The following is a 13863-nucleotide window of genomic DNA, read 5'->3' on the forward strand; positions in this document are numbered from 1 at the left end:
TCTGGTCGTCCATCCCATCAGAGGCTTTATCGATACTCAAGTGGCTCACTCTGACCAACGTTATCCTGCCAAGGGGTTACCTCTCCATTAATGCGGCCAGGAGGGTTAGTTGAGTGCATTAAACGCGAGAGTGACAGCTTACTTTGGGGTTAGCCACTCCCTGAAATCACTCTTGTCAGGCCGAGGACAAGGTATCCTCGGCGTGGATTCAAGAGAATAGGCTTCCCCCCTTCTCCTCAGAAATAGCTTGCGCTCCTCGGCATGGGCCTTGGGCCTGCTATATGATGGACCGAGGCTATCAGGCCCACGGACCCCACAAGTTGTATATACCAATTATTTAAATTAATTGGACATTTGTAAAATCATAATGCACAATTCTAACAATTGTTTTAGACATAAAGAGAAAACAAAAGGTTTTAATCCATGCACTTTATAACTTGTAATTTAAATGAAGATGTTTAGTTTTTGTATCATTGTTTATTTTTGTACTTATATAGTACTTAAATTATTTTTTTAATTAAAAATAGATTAAAAAAATATCAAGTTTTTCCCAATAGTGGATTTTTTTTTTCAAATTTAATAATAAATATACTATTTTGTAATACACATATTGGGTTATAATTAAAGTACTTGATTTATATTTTAAAATTATTTTATTGGACTGTTTTATATTGCTATACAAAGTATAAAAATATAATATATACGAAGAAAAAAATATTTAACATTTAACCTTCATATTTATATCTAGCCTTCTATATTTTTTTACAACCTTTAAAAAAGGAAACTCATTAAAAATACCATTTTTAATATATTTTTACTTTATTAATATTGTGTGCATGTTTAGCAGTTATGTAGAAGGTAGAGTTTCAGTAGTAGAGGTTTAATTGAAAATCATTCTAATGTTTGAAAAATTAAAATGAATAATATTATAAAATTTTTGGATTTAATTGCTCTCAACAAGTGAGAATAAGCATGTTCAAAGCCCAAACCATTGGGTCACACACATTTTGTTGGTAAGTAATGAGACATTAATATTGTATATATATATTGTGGGGCCGGAAAATCGGGTAGCCTTGGCCTACTCCGAGCCAGGCCCAAATGGCCCACGCCGAGGATGCTAGATGGGTCCGAGGGCGAAAGCGCGAAGACCATCCTCCGAGGAGCATATCCGAGGATGACCCTGTCCTCGGGCGTCCGAGACCTCAAAAAAACACGAGGACCACCCCACTAAAGGAATCCTTAATATCCGAAGAGGAGAGAACCCAGTGCCGCGCGTCGGCGACAGAAGCGCGGCGAAGGAGCAAGCCTTAGGTGAGCAGTCACCTCCGCATTGAATGCGCTCACCTAACCCCCCTAGCCGCATTAATGGGGATGTAACCCCTTGGCAGGGCAACATCGATCATGGTGAGCCACTTGAGTACGGATAAGACCTCTGATGGGACAGAGGGTCAGAGTGGAGGCCAATGGATGATCAACAGAAGGAAGGAGAAAATAAGTGAAAGAGGCAGGATATAAGAAGAGAAAAAGAGGAATTAGAGGGGGAGACTTTTGGGGGGATGGAAGGGAGTGAGAGAGAGGAACTGAAAGGTAGCGTTAGTTTCAGGGAGAGGGGCCTCCTCGGACGCGTGCCGAGGAGCCACCCTCAGTTGTAAACTAGGCTCACTCCCCTTCAATGAAAAAGAAGTGATTTGTATCCCGTTGCTAGCCTGTTAGGGCCTAAACCTTCGGCCCACTATCTAAAAATGTATTGTTGGGGAAGTTTTCTAAAACGGAGTCCCTACATATATATATATATATATAACAAAGGACGAAATGACGCATCAAAAATCGACAAATTGAAGAGGTTGGGTTTTGGAGAGCAAAATTGGTGTATATGAAGGAAGAGAGAGAGAGAGAGAGAAATGGAATAAATTACGGCTTAAGGCAAGGAGATTTGAAATAAGAAAGAAAGGATCATCATCTACTCTTCTATCTAGTCTTGGAATCTGTGCCGTGCAAGATCTTCCAAACTCTTTGATGCCTTTTTTCCCTGCATTGCACGTTAACCTCTCTCTCTTCCTTCCTTCTGAATTTTTTTCTTTAAATTCTTATATTATACCTTCATTTTTCTCTGAATTTTCTCTCTCCTTCACATTCCAGAGCTCAGCCAGTTTCCGGCGAGGCAGGGCGGTTCTCCGGCGAGATTCCGAGCGCTCGCCAGAGAGGTAAAGAAGAAAAAAAATATGTGAGAGAGAGAGAGAGAGAGAGAGAAAGTTTGGACCTGTTTGGGCTGTAAGTAAACGGAGATTAAAAGAAAATGAAAAAAAAATTGAAAATGTTTGGACTAAAGCTCCTACAAACACGAGAGGGGTGTGGTGGTCACCGTCAAGTCTGTGATTTAACGGTGTTATGTGAGTCCGGTTTGTGGTCTCGGTAAAGGCAACGGGAAAGTCTTTTCTTTTTTCTTTTTCTTTTTTCTTTTTCTGATATAAAATCTCTCTGTCTCCAGCCACGCTGGCACTGTCGAGCCGGTTTGGTTGGTTGGTTTAGTTGAGAGTTCTGAAATGACGGAAATGCCCCTTTTTGAAATAATGATTGAGTTATTGAAACGGTTTAGGTAACTGGTAAAGGTGGTTTAGGTAATGACGTATTTCTAACTTGGACGTAAAAATAGCTCAGGAGTTTGATACTACTGTTTCGATGGTCGAAACATTCCGGCTCATTGTATACAGTAATTTTTACAATATTTTTACAATAAATTAAAATTTATAAGTCATTATAGGTTATTATTAATGACAAAAAAAATAATTTTAATATTAAATTTAAATTAAAACTAATAAGAAAAAAAAAAGTACATGAGTTTGTTACTACTGTTTCGAAATTCGAAACATTCTTGTTAATTGTTGGACAATATTTTTACAATACTTTCACACCAAATTACAAGCTGCAAGTTGTTACGGGTTGTTATTAATGGCAAAAAAGTAATTTCAATAGTGGGTTTAAATTAGAACTAATAACAATTTACAATTTATCATCTATGATTTGTTATAAAAGTGTTGTGAAAATATTATGGACACATCATTTCTCTTGTTTTATTTTTTAGGCGTATGCACTAAATTTAGAGACAAAATTGGAAGATAATATCATAAAAATACATTTTTAACTCCCACTAAAATATTACCTACAAAATAGGGTTTCAAATTTCTTAATTGACTTATAAATTAAATTCTCAAAAAAAAATTATATAAAAAATTAAAACAAACAACCGTATTTGTCTTTGTGAAAAAATAGCTTGGAGTTTGGTATAATGGTACTAGTGTTTGGAAAGTTGATACATCCTGTTAATTGTGGACAACATTTTTACAAAACTTTATTAGGGGAAAAAAAAGGTAATTTCAATGATAGGTTTAAATTAGAATCAATAACAATTTACCATTTTGTGGACATATATGAAATATTTTTATAAACATTTTATTGGAAAATAAAAAAATAACTAAATTTTTGTATAACTTTTTATATTTCGCATAAAAATAATACTAAAATTTTCTTAAAATTGTCCATTAATAAATACCTAAATGGTATCTTTAACCAAACGCTTGTTTATCATATATAAAAATAAGTCTAAAAATCCTATAGACCAATAATATTGTATTGTAGATGTAACTTGAGGGTTGATAGGTTTGTTAGAAATGCTACAAGTACTACAAGTTCACTACATTTAACTTATGAGAAGCATTGTGTACGCAACATTTTTACAATACTTTCACTATAAATCATAGATAGTAAGTTCTTACTGATTATAATTTTAACTTACCAATAAAATTATTTTTTTGTTAATTAATAAAAGTCAGTAACAACCTGTCAATCATAAAATATAAATAAATAAATAAAAACCATAGTTATTAAACTTGGACCAACCGAACCAATAGGAGCAGAATAAGCAATTCAAATATTCATTTATGAGATGGTTGAAACCCACCAATTACATTCATTATCAAATCAGTTTGTAAGCTTTATTTATACAGTTTAACCTTTAGCATTATTTAAAAAAAAAAATTTATTGAAACATCCTTCAACTCCATTAAACCCACCAGCCAATTGACCCAAGTGACAATATTTTGTTAAATTTTTAGTGGAAAAAGTTTAACTCCAAACAGTTTGAAACTCTCTTCCTTTAATACATCACGTGATAATTAAAAAAACCATCCATATAGGAACAGCTCAACCCTTTATACAACAGACTATATTATATCTATTTATATTAGCAAAAATATAATAATAATAATAAAAAGTAAGGCCCTAACCTAGCCAAAAATAAATAAATAAAGTCCTTAAACTTCTATATTGGCTAATAAAATGCTCTGTCTATCTGTCTTACATAATGAATAAAAATTACCTTTTTTTAAAAAAAAAAATATCATGGAGTGGACACTATAGATTGAAATTATATTTCAAAAAAAATTGTTAGTAAGAAGTGTTACACTATTTATGACAATTTAAGAGTATAAAAAAATTGTAATCTCCCAAACACGTGGGAGTTGAATAAACTCTTCATTTCTCTCTCTATCAAAATTAGAATTAGAATTAATACTTTTGGAGGTAATTATACTTTATCATCCTAAACTATATCCTAAATCACACTTTGCATTATAAAGTTTTGGAATGCACGGTTAGCATTTTTATACTATAATTCATGTCATACTTTGCACCCCGTTGTTATATTGGATGGAAAACCAAAGTTAGTGTAATAAAGTGTCATTTCTCATTTGTTTTTAAGAGATTGAGAATAGGGGCAATTGAGTATTTTCAAGTGATGTCATCTAATATAACAGTATAATTGACGATGAAGTGTAAAGTGTAATATGAATTATAGTTTAGGGTGCTAATCATGCATTATGAAAGTTTATGATGCGAAGTGTAATCTATGATATAATTTAGGATGGTAAAGTGTAATTTTCCCTATTAGTTTTTCATAAAATCCTTATTAAAATCTAATGTTCAATACCTGAAATCCAACATTGCCAAGAGAGACAATGACCATCCCAAACATGATATTTATTCTTATATTAATGGTTTATATTTACTTTTATTCTAAGAGTTTTACAAATAAATGAAAATACTCATATTAAAGTACTAAATTATATAAAAAAGCTAAATTATTTTCCTAATTCATTTATCGCTTACAAAATATTATTAATAATACGTGACACAATGTATAGTGTCTATAAAAATTGATAAAATATTATTTGAGATAACAAAAAAAAATCAAGTGATTATACCAATTGAAAAAGAACTATTAGCAAACTTGAATACAAAAACATAAATTAGTAGTAATTTTGCATCTAAAAAAAATCAAAATATAATGTTATTCAAATAATATTTAAATATAAATAAAAAGTTTTGCTTAAAGTTGTCTCATTCTGTCCCAAAATATGTTCTTCTCAAAAAAAAAAAAAAAAAAAGGTCCTAAAATGTGTTAAGCTAACTCCACATCCATGTACGGGTGAGTTTAGTCGCATAATATTTTTAAGAGTCGTATGAATTTTTTAAATAATATAAATAAAGGGTTTGATAAGAAATTTTTTTTTGAGAGTTTTATAATTTATCTGGTGAGTTGAGTTTTTATCCAGGTAGAAGAGATTGTGGAAGTCTTAAAAAATCCTCGAGAATGGGCTAGAAGGTAGGAGGCTAGGGTCTAGGTCAAAGTACGCGAACCTATTATCCTACCTCTTATTATTGGTTATTACTAGGGGTTAATGTATTTAAACTGACTACAACCAAAGTCATGGCTACGTCAATCAAAAAAGGTCAATCCCATATTCAAACCAAAATAAATACCTCGCCTCACTTACGAAGAAGTAGTTGGAGTTGGACTTCGAACTATAAGAATATGGTTTGTTTTTTTGATATGTAGGTTCCCTATCCATACCTAATCCCAACAAAAATAGAAGCAAGTCGTTTTATATAAATAAGTGGTTTGATAAGATTTTTTTTTTTTTTTTTTTAAGAATGTTTTATAATTTATACCATTTGCTCCTAACAATAGCATTAAATTATAGATCTCTTATTTATCTACTAGATACTTTACTAATTGAGTTAACTGATAACCACATTTAATAATTAGTTAGATTAATAACTTAAAACCAATTTCAAGCTCAAGATTCTAAAAGAAAAAAGAAATATATATATATATATATTATTGATGGGAAATAATCTTGTGGTACGAGCAATGGCATTTTGGAGTTGGCGGTTGTAAAAAAAAGGAATTCAGATCTTTATTAGCCACGCGTCAAAAACTGCGTGGCACTGACTATTATCTGTACGGATTTGCATTGGGTAACTGGCTTACCTGATCAGGGGGAAACAATCATGGTGGATGAGTGGCCATTTTAGATAAAGAGAAAAGGGATAACCTTACAGAGTGGTGTTTTTTAGAATACGTGAAACTCTCGGTTCTCATTGACGCGTGGTCCTAATTACTGCAACCAAGACATTATTTTTAAAATATTTGGGTGCTCATTTCATTTCGGCACTTATTTAAATGCCTCTACCAGAACAAAATGACATAAATGCCCTCATTATGTTCTTCAAGCATCAAAAAGAGAACCTCAGATTGATGCCGATCCAGATTCGATGTGTGAATTCGGCATTGGACATGTCCAAATGTTGAATTTATGCAACTTCGATCCAGCTTTTTAAAATAGAGTTTATTAAAAGAAAAATTTTACTAAGACACCGATCAATTTTGATATAGGCGGGAATTGAATCTCAGATATTTTATTTAACTAATTGAGCTAATTGGAACCTATTTCTCTTTAGAAATATTTGAAAAAATAGGAACCATACCTTCTCGATGATGAACAATTTTTGGATTTTATATTGCTATTTCTTGTATAGAGTTTGGTGACTCATGGGCCATGGCTGTGTTATTGTAAAACCTATTAAAATAATGGATTTCAAAGAATGCTTTGGCACAAATGGAGGAGTCTTTTGGCTAAATATTGCCAAAATTAAAATATTTTTGCATTATAGGTACTGTTTGAAGTTTTTTGGCAAAATGAGGAGAGAGGTTGAATTTCGGCAACAGCGTTGCCGAAATTCAAGAAAAAGGAGGAGAGAGAATGAGAAAATATGAGGAGAGAGAAAAACTTGAATTACGGCAATGGTATTGCCGTAATTCCTCTGCCCAATCTGCCCGGGTTTGTGCGTGTGAGGAGTGCAATGTGTGAGTGCCCCAAAAAAAAAAATCCCACAATTTCGGCAATACCATTGCCGAAATTGTGGGGAAATTTTTTTTTTTTTTTTTTTTATTTGTGGCAATGGTATTTCGGCAATACCATTGCCACAATTGTGGAGAATTTTTTTTTTTTTTTTTTAATTTGTGGCAATGGTATTTCGGCAATACCATTGCCACAATTGTGGGGAAATTTTATTTTATTTTATTTTATTTGTGGCAATGGTATTTCGGCAATACCATTGCCACAATTGTGGGGAAACTTTTTTTTTTTTATTTTTTATTTGTGGCAATGGTATTTCGGCAATACCATTGCCACAATTGTGGGGAAATTTTTTTTTTTTTTATTTATTTGTGGCAATGGTATTTCGGCAATATCATTGCCACAATTGTGGGGAAATTTTTTTTTTTTTTTCAATTGTGGGGGTTTTTTTTTTAATTGTGGCAATCGCATTGCCGAAATTGTTTCAATTGCCACAATTAAGAAAAAATAAAAATAAAATTTTTTTTCTAAACGGTATTAGGGAAAATTTTTTTTTTTTTCAAATGGGACAATGACATTGCCAAAAGAAAAACTTATTTTTTCCTATTGCTGAAATTCCGCAACACCATTGCCACAATTAGTAAAAAAAAAAAAAAAAATTCCCCACAATTGTGGCAATGGTATTGCCGAAATACCATTGCCACAAATTATAAAAAAAAAAAAAAAAAATCCCCACAATTGTCACAATGGTATTGCCGAAATACCATTGCCACAAATTTAAAAAAAAAAAAAAAAAATTTCCCCACAATTGTGGCAATGGTATTGCCAAAATACCATTGCCACAAATAAAAAAAAATAAAAATTTCCCCACAATTTTGGCAATGGTATTGCCGAAATTGTGGGATTTTTTTTTTTGGGGGCACTCACACATTGCACTCCTCACACGCACAAACCCGGGCAGATTGGACAGAGGAATTACGGCAATACCATTGCCGTAATTCAAGTTTTTCTCTCTCCTCGTATTTTCTCATTCTCTCTCCTCTTTTTTCTTGAATTTTGGCAACGCTGCTGCCGAAATTCAACCTCTCTCCTTATTTTGCCAAAAAACTTCAAACAGTACCTATAATGCAAAAATGTTTTAATTTTGGCAATATTTAGCCAAAAGACTCCAAATGGAGAGGAGAAAAGGAAGGCAAATTTGACAATTTAAAGAAATATGTATAAAAATTTATAATTTAATTTTTTAATAATATAAATGGAATACCTACCCCCTCCAAATTCTCCTAACTTAGGTTTTTATTTTTATTTTTTTTTATTTTATTAATGAGAAATTTTGATAGGTATTTTATCCTTCCAAAAGTCCAAAAATGTGAGTTTGTTAAGGTGGCCATAGAAACATTGGCATCTTAAGAATCATTCTCTAAAATAAACTTAGCATGTTAGCATGATCTTGGGAAGGAATCATGGTGCCACAAGACACGAATTCATGCGTTCATAATGTCATAAGGATTTTGGTTTTAGATGGATTCATTGATGTAAAAGGTCGTTAATTAGGGCGTTTAAATGGATTGCCACCTTGTCAAGACCTTGATTTACACCTTAAACAGTTAAACTCGTGATCTGAGATGTAAATGTTTTGGAATCTTTATCTTATTTTAAGGTCTTATTACTTTCCATGATTGGAATTTTTTTATAAAAAAATATATATATAACTCAAGTATTTGTGTTTATATCTAATCATTTCTAGTCAATCAGAAAAGAGTTTTAAGAGCTCTAAAGTGTTTTTTTTTTCTTTTTTTTTTCTTTTTTTTTTTAAGCAGCAAGAAAGGGACAAGGTGTGAAATGTTAGCACAGCCAAAAAAGAGTTTTAAGCATGATTTTGAAATCTAAACTATTCAAATAACTGAAAACTTGTTAGGTTTAAGGTTTTTGAGGTTGGATCGGAATTCAACCGAGATTAAATTGTAACGTGTCATTTAATTTTTTAATAGATTTGATACTTAAAATTGTATTTTATATATATATATATATATATATATATATATATATATATATATATATATATAATTANCCCCTAACCCCCCCCCCCCCCCCCCCCCCAATTCATGCATTAAATTGTGAAGAATATGCCTCCAAAAGTTGAAAAGTCATATTTGTGAACTTTCAAAATTTTGCTTCTGGAATTATTGAAAAATTACTATTAGGCTATAAATTTCACATACAAATCTATTAATTAATATCTACAGTATGGCACCTTTGTTAATATAGCAACCATTAAACAGGTCATTAACATGTTTTCTCTAGATTTGAGATAATTCCAATTTCCCAGTTTTACATGTTAATTATGACTTGTCTCGATCTCATGCTCCTGTTACAACATCAACGCCACAAGAGACTGTACAGCCAAGACTATAAGACAGAAAACAGTCAAGGTCCCTTGATTTGTTTAATATAAAGGACGAGACACAATTTTGAGTAACAATGTAACATATATCAGTATATATCCTAATTGCAATTCGAAGTCTCTAAAGTTCGAAAACATTCTGACAGTTACATTAATAATAATAGTACCTGCTAAATCCAACAACAATCCAAATGGAAAAGCTATACCGTCAATGGCAAGACAGCACACAAAACCGCTGAAAATGCATATGCATTCTGTTTATGGACAAAAAACGGTAACACTTTCTAAATTAATGGTACTCACCAAAGCCATCAGACTCGTTATTTGATTTCCAAAAACCGACTTGTCTCTGCCAAACATAATAACAAAAAGAAATAAGGACAATTGGAACAACGAACTCAACGCATTATAACGATACTATTTAATAATGTATTAAGCCAAGAACTCTAATAAGTAATAACAGAAGATACACTGAATTGTAACATAAACAAGCAATTGAAAGGCTCAATACCTCGTTGGGAAGACTTTCGGAGAAGTAGGACGATGAGGATAAACCTGGTAAGTCCATTATCTCAAATGGCATGTCGAAACCCTAAGGCTGCTAAAAAGTAAAATCAAAAAATTGCCTTCAAACTTCCATTTCCGGTGCTGAGAACCAAATGCATACCTCTATATATAACTCAAAAGTTTCCCTCCAACAAGAAAATAGAAATTCTGCATGGTAATTGTACTGGTTCAGCAAATTAAGATACAGTAAAACAATCCAATAGTTATAGCAGCAGCACACGTATAGAAGAAGAATTATACAAAGTAAAAATTATTAAAAAACCAAAATCCACTACTTGGATCAGCTTAAGATCTCAGATATAAACGCATCAAAATTATGACAAAAATAGAAAGAGAAATTAATAAAAAGCATTAAATTATATTTTTTAAAAGCTTGCACATGTTAATAATTGCAAATCCACGAGCAATTTTCAAGAAGATCAGCAAAGATTAAAACTCAGTTAAAAGATAACACGCGCGGAATTACCAAACCAAAAAAATCAAAAATATGAAAATTGAGCAAACCGATGGCACAGTTTCTTACCTCTACAAGTTTAACTTTCCGATCAAACAAAAGGATCAGAAATAAGGACGCATCAAAAATCGACAAATTGAAGAGGTTGGGTTTTGGAGAGCAAAATTGGTGTATATGAAGGAAGAGAGAGAGAGAGAGAGAAATGGAATAAATTACGGCTTAAGGCAAGGAGATTTGAAATAAGAAAGAAAGGATCATCATCTACTCTTCTATCTAGTCTTGGAATCTGTGCCGTGCAAGATCTTCCAAACTCTTTGATGCCTTTTTTCCCTGCATTGCACGTTAACCTCTCTCTCTTCCTTCCTTCTGAATTTTTTCTTTAAATTCTTATATTATACCTTCATTTTTCTCTGAATTTTCTCTCTCCTTCACATTCCAGAGCTCAGCCAGTTTCCGGCGAGGCAGGGCGGTTCTCCGGCGAGATTCCGAGCGCTCGCCAGAGAGGTAAAGAAGAAAAAAAATATGTGAGAGAGAGAGAGAGAGAGAGAGAAAGTTTGGACCTGTTTGGGCTGTAAGTAAACGGAGATTAAAAGAAAATGAAAAAAAAATTGAAAATGTTTGGACTAAAGCTCCTACAAACACGAGAGGGGTGTGGTGGTCACCGTCAAGTCTGTGATTTAACGGTGTTATGTGAGTCCGGTTTGTGGTCTCGGTAAAGGCAACGGGAAAGTCTTTTCTTTTTTCTTTTTCTTTTTTCTTTTTCTGATATAAAATCTCTCTGTCTCCAGCCACGCTGGCACTGTCGAGCCGGTTTGGTTGGTTGGTTTAGTTGAGAGTTCTGAAATGACGGAAATGCCCCTTTTTGAAATAATGATTGAGTTATTGAAACGGTTTAGGTAACTGGTAAAGGTGGTTTAGGTAATGACGTATTTCTAACTTGGACGTAAAAATAGCTCAGGAGTTTGATACTACTGTTTCGATGGTCGAAACATTCCGGCTCATTGTATACAGTAATTTTTACAATATTTTTACAATAAATTAAAATTTATAAGTCATTATAGGTTATTATTAATGACAAAAAAAATAATTTTAATATTAAATTTAAATTAAAACTAATAAGAAAAAAAAAAGTACATGAGTTTGTTACTACTGTTTCGAAATTCGAAACATTCTTGTTAATTGTTGGACAATATTTTTACAATACTTTCACACCAAATTACAAGCTGCAAGTTGTTACGGGTTGTTATTAATGGCAAAAAAGTAATTTCAATAGTGGGTTTAAATTAGAACTAATAACAATTTACAATTTATCATCTATGATTTGTTATAAAAGTGTTGTGAAAATATTATGGACACATCATTTCTCTTGTTTTATTTTTTAGGCGTATGCACTAAATTTAGAGACAAAATTGGAAGATAATATCATAAAAATACATTTTTAACTCCCACTAAAATATTACCTACAAAATAGGGTTTCAAATTTCTTAATTGACTTATAAATTAAATTCTCAAAAAAAAATTATATAAAAAATTAAAACAAACAACCGTATTTGTCTTTGTGAAAAAATAGCTTGGAGTTTGGTATAATGGTACTAGTGTTTGGAAAGTTGATACATCCTGTTAATTGTGGACAACATTTTTACAAAACTTTATTAGGGGAAAAAAAAGGTAATTTCAATGATAGGTTTAAATTAGAATCAATAACAATTTACCATTTTGTGGACATATATGAAATATTTTTATAAACATTTTATTGGAAAATAAAAAAATAACTAAATTTTTGTATAACTTTTTATATTTCGCATAAAAATAATACTAAAATTTTCTTAAAATTGTCCATTAATAAATACCTAAATGGTATCTTTAACCAAACGCTTGTTTATCATATATAAAAATAAGTCTAAAAATCCTATAGACCAATAATATTGTATTGTAGATGTAACTTGAGGGTTGATAGGTTTGTTAGAAATGCTACAAGTACTACAAGTTCACTACATTTAACTTATGAGAAGCATTGTGTACGCAACATTTTTACAATACTTTCACTATAAATCATAGATAGTAAGTTCTTACTGATTATAATTTTAACTTACCAATAAAATTATTTTTTTGTTAATTAATAAAAGTCAGTAACAACCTGTCAATCATAAAATATAAATAAATAAATAAAAACCATAGTTATTAAACTTGGACCAACCGAACCAATAGGAGCAGAATAAGCAATTCAAATATTCATTTATGAGATGGTTGAAACCCACCAATTACATTCATTATCAAATCAGTTTGTAAGCTTTATTTATACAGTTTAACCTTTAGCATTATTTAAAAAAAAAAATTTATTGAAACATCCTTCAACTCCATTAAACCCACCAGCCAATTGACCCAAGTGACAATATTTTGTTAAATTTTTAGTGGAAAAAGTTTAACTCCAAACAGTTTGAAACTCTCTTCCTTTAATACATCACGTGATAATTAAAAAAACCATCCATATAGGAACAGCTCAACCCTTTATACAACAGACTATATTATATCTATTTATATTAGCAAAAAATATAATAATAATAATAAAAAGTAAGGCCCTAACCTAGCCAAAAATAAATAAATAAAGTCCTTAAACTTCTATATTGGCTAATAAAATGCTCTGTCTATCTGTCTTACATAATGAATAAAAATTACCTTTTTTTAAAAAAAAAAATATCATGGAGTGGACACTATAGATTGAAATTATATTTCAAAAAAAATTGTTAGTAAGAAGTGTTACACTATTTATGACAATTTAAGAGTATAAAAAAATTGTAATCTCCCAAACACGTGGGAGTTGAATAAACTCTTCATTTCTCTCTCTATCAAAATTAGAATTAGAATTAATACTTTTGGAGGTAATTATACTTTATCATCCTAAACTATATCCTAAATCACACTTTGCATTATAAAGTTTTGGAATGCACGGTTAGCATTTTTATACTATAATTCATGTCATACTTTGCACCCCGTTGTTATATTGGATGGAAAACCAAAGTTAGTGTAATAAAGTGTCATTTCTCATTTGTTTTTAAGAGATTGAGAATAGGGGCAATTGAGTATTTTCAAGTGATGTCATCTAATATAACAGTATAATTGACGATGAAGTGTAAAGTGTAATATGAATTATAGTTTAGGGTGCTAATCATGCATTATGAAAGTTTATGATGCGAAGTGTAATCTATGATATAATTTAGGATGGTAAAGTGTAATTTTCCCTA

The 13863-nt window shown here is 31.4% G+C and overlaps 1 long non-coding RNA gene across 1 annotated transcript; it reads right to left on the reverse strand.

Annotated features, from left to right (window-relative positions):
- Positions 1 to 9352: 9352 nt before the first annotated feature.
- Positions 9353 to 11330, reverse strand: LOC136061391 (uncharacterized). The gene is made up of 3 exons (XR_010624925.1): positions 10691 to 11330; positions 10112 to 10314; positions 9353 to 9949 (listed from the first exon to the last, which is right to left on the reverse strand). It is a non-coding gene; the product is annotated as an uncharacterized LOC136061391 (long non-coding RNA).
- Between the last annotated feature and the right edge of the window lie 2533 nt (positions 11331 to 13863).

The sequence above is a fragment of the Quercus suber genome, unplaced genomic scaffold (genome assembly GCF_002906115.3).
Source record: "Quercus suber isolate HL8 unplaced genomic scaffold, Cork oak 2.0 scaffold_500, whole genome shotgun sequence".
Taxonomy (NCBI): Eukaryota; Viridiplantae; Streptophyta; class Magnoliopsida; order Fagales; family Fagaceae; genus Quercus; species Quercus suber.